Genomic DNA, 5,879 nt, shown 5'->3' with positions numbered 1-5,879 from the left:
TATCAAAACCCACCCATGAATTTCGATAATTAACACTGATTGTCTACCACGTTATTGGTCAAAAGTTTTTCAGACATAATATCTTTTCCATATCATAGTCGAACCCTTCTTTTGCTTTACATAAGTTTGAAACCTTTTCCAGCCTAAAGATAAGAAACACAAGTTTTAAAGTAGTTTGAAAAGTGAACCATGTGGAGCTCAAATCGTCTGTCCCCGAAAGAGAGAAATTTTTCTACCTGTTAAACTGACGGAATTCAGACGTAACGGTAGTCTGGACTCCAAATTTTATGAAATCTAATTAACGTTCCAGCTTCTTTCTTTCTTTTCATTTCCTCTCTTCTCTTCTCGTTCTCCTCCCTCCCCACCGTCCCTGCACAGCACCAAACCGCCCCTACGAGTGCCTGAATCTCCACTGCGATCGGAACCGTCGCTGAAACCACAGCTCTCTCCACATTCTCTCTGACAGGAGGGGGGAGATGTCGTTGAAGCTATTCAAATCTCTCATATTCAAAGTTATCAAACACTGACAAAGTGTGTTAATGGAAGATAGAGATGGTTATTCTTCAAAAGAAACTCTTCGACTTAACTAAATCCATCACTCATTTGAGCATTTGAGCATATATTCAATTTGGATTTCAGGATTTGTTTATATATCGATATACTCACACACTCTTCCTCGCCTGAATGTTTGGCAGGAATTAGCAAATCCATAGGAGAATTGCTCAGTTAGAGATTCATGGAGCAGAGCAACTATGTGTTGGGTCTCTGGTAAATACTAAATAGGATAAAAGTTTGGTAAGATAAACCCTTGACTCTTGTCTTTTCTGAAATTTAATTTCAACGACGTCAAAAGAGAAAGAAAAAATCAAGAAACTGAAACCCAAGTAACTAATGCACCTGCAAATTACAATCTAATTCACTCAGGAAAAAAAAAAAATCATCTCATCCAGGCCAGCGACACTGAATATTTTTGTATCTGCTTTGACAAAGTCTGTACAACCGAGGTGAGAGACTGTGGCCACCAGATTTGAGCGCATTGCATGATTCACACTGCATGCTTGCCTGCCCCAATCTGCCCGTTTTGCTGCAGCAGCATTGCCAAGGTAATGGTTTCCAAGGGTAAGATGGAGAGAAAGTCGAACAAAGAGATCAACTCTTCACAGATGAGGAGGTTGAGAAGATCAAATTTCAGTGAAGGCAGCAACAACTTCTAGGGTTTGTCAGCTGCTGGTTCATTTTCGGAGATTGGTGGTCGTGGTTCAGGGAGGATTGTTGCTGATAGCAAAGTTTGGAACGCTATCAGCTCTAGCACTCAGTGTAGGGAGGATTACTTCTCGAAGCAATACAGAGAGGATGGAAGGCCTATCCTCTTACCTCTCAGATAGTGAGAACGATCGCCGATGGAGCAAATGACGGACTGGGAGATCTACGGGTTCACCTATAGAGAAGTGGGAGGGTAAAATGGCAAACTGGGAGAGAGAGAAAGGGAGAAAGGGGAGGAGGAGAAAGAAGAAAGTGGGTAAGAGAGTGTTAATAAAATTAAAATGAAATTTGGAGTCCAAACGGTCGTTAAGTCTGAAACTCCGTTTAAATTTTAGGTACAAAAGATGGCCTGGCGATTTTCTATTGGAGGGGACAGACGATTCGAGCTCCTGCTGAGGACGGTTGGCACATTCATATATGCGATTGATTTCCACTGCTGCACAATTATTGTAGTGCAAATGATTTGAATGTAAATCCTGACGTGTTTTTATTTTAAATTTTAGATTATTTTATTTGGTTGTAATACAAATAAATTAAATTTAGACAAAAAAACAGAATAAAGTAAAATCCAAAATAAAATTAGATGAAAATATATATTTTTTACATTTACACTTCAATACATTTATACTAGTGCAAATAAATTTGAACCGCAATAAAACACAACCTAAGCTAAATAGAACTGTCATGGGTTGGGTTTGGTCTTGGACGAGACTATTCCATTATTTGAAATCTAAGAAATCATTTTTATTGAATTGATTTTTGGGCTGACTTGGTATAACATTTCAATGGTCTATGCTGATTAAAATCCCAGTATCACTTAGGATGTTTGAGATCAATCTATTGATCTTAGTAGACTATTTTAATGGTCTAGATTTGTTAATCTAGGTCTTCCAAACAATATACCAAAGCTTCAAATAATGGGTTTGGATAGATGCGTTGGTGATAATGGGTTTGGTAGCCCAGATCTTGGGCCTATACCTCTAAATAAACTATATTTAATATGTGCCATTTGGAAAGTTTTATTACAAAGATCTTCTAACAAGATGGATAAAAGGTGTGATGAGTTTTTGAGGGTCTTGTCTTTAAAGATGTAGGCTGTTTGTTAAGTATCCTAATGTACCATTATCAACAAAATTATTAAACGAAAGATTTGAGGTTTCGAAAGATAGGAAATATCATTTGATGCTTTCAAATTTTTGGCCATTTTAGATTTTCATGAATTTTTTAGGACATAGGTCTTTCTAACTTCTTATCTATTATTATTGTCAAATACAGAAAGACTAGATTTTGATAGCTTTGAAAAAGCTAAAAGACCACACAAAAAAATACATGCCAAATGCCTCCTTATATTATAATACATATATGTATTATATATAAAATATGTTATAATATGTATAAACATAAAATAATGTATATAATATTATATGTCATTTTATAATATTTATAACCATGTTTTCAACCTGCTATTGAGTTGGTCGGTTATTATTACTGCTATTTCCGATTCGAATCAAACGAATTAAGGAAGGAAGGGTGCTTAAATAAGTTTAAGGAGGGTTGCTCTCCTCGCTATAGAAAGGGTGTTTCTCATCCATCCAGTTAATTTTCTATCCATATTTTCTTCAACGTTTATGAAAGTTTCTCTAATGACCCTCCCATCAATTATTGGAGCACCAAAATAAACTAATTCTTTGCCATCTAATCCTGATTATCGGATTATAATAAGTGCACTTGATCTCATTTTTTGCAGTTTTAAAATATCCACCACAGCTGTTAACTTGGCTGAATCCCACATCGCAAGAAGTAAAATGCTGTAAAGGGTTTGTTTTCCAGAACTCAGAGAAAGGGAGCGGGCAATGATAAGAACAAGCATATCGGTGGACACGGGTTTCTACCACCATCTGATAGTGGATGATAAGATATGCTCTTGAGCTCTCAAAAATTTTATTTTTCTAGAGGGATGAGAATTGCGATAAAAAACAGACCTTTAATTGTTGAGCTCAAATGCGTCTTCTGTCTTCAATTAATAATATGAAAATTACATCACCACACTCATCTGAAATTAAGTATGCACATGTTTTGTACATTTACTTTTGTTTAAATTTTCTAAAATTTTTTATAATGATAGTAAATAATATGTTTCAAACAATTTCTATATTTTTTTATATTTATATTTATCAAAATTATTCTTATTTTTCACACTTAATTTTGTTTAATATGATGAATATACAATATATTAAAGATGTTCTCAAATGTTTTCTATTATTATTATTATTATTATTATTATTATTATTATTATTATTATTATTATTATTATTATTGCATTTTCATACTTTTGTGTTCTTTTATCCTTTTGAAATTTTGTTAATATTTAATTATGACATGAAGGGTTTACACATTTGACCTCAAAAGGATGAATTGTTGACTCGCCACCGAACATTAAAATAACTCCATTTTGTTGATTTTAAATTTGTATTTTATTTCTATTATCAATAAAACAATTATTCATTGTCAAATTTATTTTTTTAATATGATCAATTAATACAAGTTTTAATAAAAATGGGAGTTAATAAGATTTAATGAGAGGGAATTAAATGAGGAAAAATGTAGAAATTCAAATTATATTTTGTGCCCTTACAATTTGAGAGAGAAATTTCAAAAATAGGGGTATTTTTAGTCAAATAAAAGTTTCACATTGTCATTCACACTTTTAATAATATATACTACTTTAAAAACACGAATAGCCTTAAGAATATTTCTGAAAGTTTTTGTAGACAAAAATTAACATTTCATATTTAAATTTATTGATAACAAAATGAAGGTGAATAGCATGATCGGTAATTGATATTAAATGAGTTGAAATTTTGTAATTTTAAGATATTCAATGCATTCAATTCCATCTCATTAAGTCCAACATTTAAGGTATTAACTTGCATTCACGTTTATTGAATCGTATATTCAAGTCATTTTTTTATTTGTTTCTTCCCATCATTAAGTTCTATTAATTAAACCCATACATAATTAATTAATAATTACAATAACATAAAAACTTATACTTTTAAAATTTACCTAGAAAAAAATAGTGTTTTCATCTAGGTGGTGGTAAGAAATTAAACCATTTTGGGTCAAATTGTTCAATCCATGTTGCCACAATTAAATAACAAAATGAAAAAATAGATAAAAATGAAAAAAAATATAGAAATTATAAAAATGGGAACACTTTTTACATCATATATTCAATACATTAAACAATAATAAGTTTGATAAATAAGAAATGCTTTTATTAATGATGTAAATGAAATGTAAAATTTAAAACCAGTTGGAAATAAAACTATTTTCTTATTCTCTCTCTCATTAAATCCCATATCTTAAGTTTATTCTCCCATTAAATCTTAAATTTAAGATACATTTTTCTCAACATTAAATTTTACTAATTATATCCACAACATTAATTTTAATAATATAAAAAGAAAAATATTTTGAGATAAGCTTATATTATATATCATATTGCATGCATAGGCTTATAGGTCTGAAAATTTTCGCCACCACTAGGTTGTTAGTTTTTTGGATAAGAGTTATAGAAGTTCTATTTATTTCTCTTGACATTTTACATGAATGAAAGAATACTCTCATTGTCTCCTTAATTGATTCTCCAATGATTGGTTTGTGATGGAGGATGATTTGACCCGACCTACTCAGACGATGACATGTGGATCTGACTCAGCACGAGCAACAACTCAGCGTCATGGCCTGACCCCAACTAAGTAATGAGCCTATAGAGCAGCTCGCTACGTCATATCTCACCATAGGGGGAGCTCGCTACAACGCGAGCTCTAGGTCTCCAGAGCTACCGAGAAGAACATAATACTCCAAGACTATTTCAACTCGCAAGGTAGGGAAACCAGTTCGCTCTAGCAAGAACTGCCCCAAAGACCAACCTTGGTGAGGGCCACCTCGAAATACTCCTAAGAGCTTGCTACAAAGTAGCTTGCCACGTAACAGGGTAGGTCGTTACAAAGTAACTCGCAACTAAGCAACGCGACACTCTTAGGAAGCTTCTACCTGACAAGACTGTACTCGTCAGACTGCTCCACGTCTCTCGGTTGATGGCATTGTCCCTGCCCATTCGACAGTTTGCACTCATGTCTTTCGACAGATTGTGGCGTGTCTGTCCCTTTAAAACATGTCACTCATCCAAGTGGGCAATACATTATAACGATCACATGTGCAGCCCTAGCAGGTAATGACTGCGGCAGGAGCCTAGTGGCGGTTACGCCCGATTTGACAAGAGCATCCCTATAAAAGCCCTTTTATCGAAGGGGAGAACTCTCTCTCGAATTAGATCTGAACTTGAACTCTTACTTGCTCACGAGCTAATCTCGAGACATAGTGATCTAGCGTGACCCACACTCTTAGCCTTTTACACTCTTTTCTTCCTCCCTAGCGTTCTAACTTAAGCTTCGGAGTATTCCCTCCAGGAAAATCCCCTGGGAATCCTTCATCTTCCTCTTCTCAGGTGTCGTTCGTTGCCATCACAAAAGCCAATCAGCAGCTAGCTAGGAGTGCACGAATCGTGCCGCATCATTTGGCGCGGTCTGTGGGATATGCTTCTAAAAGCC

General features: G+C 34.3%; 1 long non-coding RNA gene across 1 annotated transcript; it reads left to right on the top strand.

The window, feature by feature from the left end:
- Nucleotides 1-344: 344 nt before the first annotated feature.
- On the top strand, nucleotides 345-1,512 carry LOC148876018 (uncharacterized). The gene is made up of 2 exons (XR_016097243.1): nucleotides 345-555; nucleotides 696-1,512. It is a non-coding gene; the product is annotated as an uncharacterized LOC148876018 (long non-coding RNA).
- The last annotated feature ends 4,367 nt before the right edge of the window (nucleotides 1,513-5,879 follow it).

The sequence above is a fragment of the Nelumbo lutea genome, chromosome 1 (genome assembly GCF_056320005.1).
Source record: "Nelumbo lutea isolate HS-2025 chromosome 1, American lotus-T2T, whole genome shotgun sequence".
In the NCBI taxonomy this organism is placed as follows: domain Eukaryota; kingdom Viridiplantae; phylum Streptophyta; class Magnoliopsida; order Proteales; family Nelumbonaceae; genus Nelumbo; species Nelumbo lutea.
This window is presented reverse-complemented; position numbering and strand designations above follow the sequence as displayed.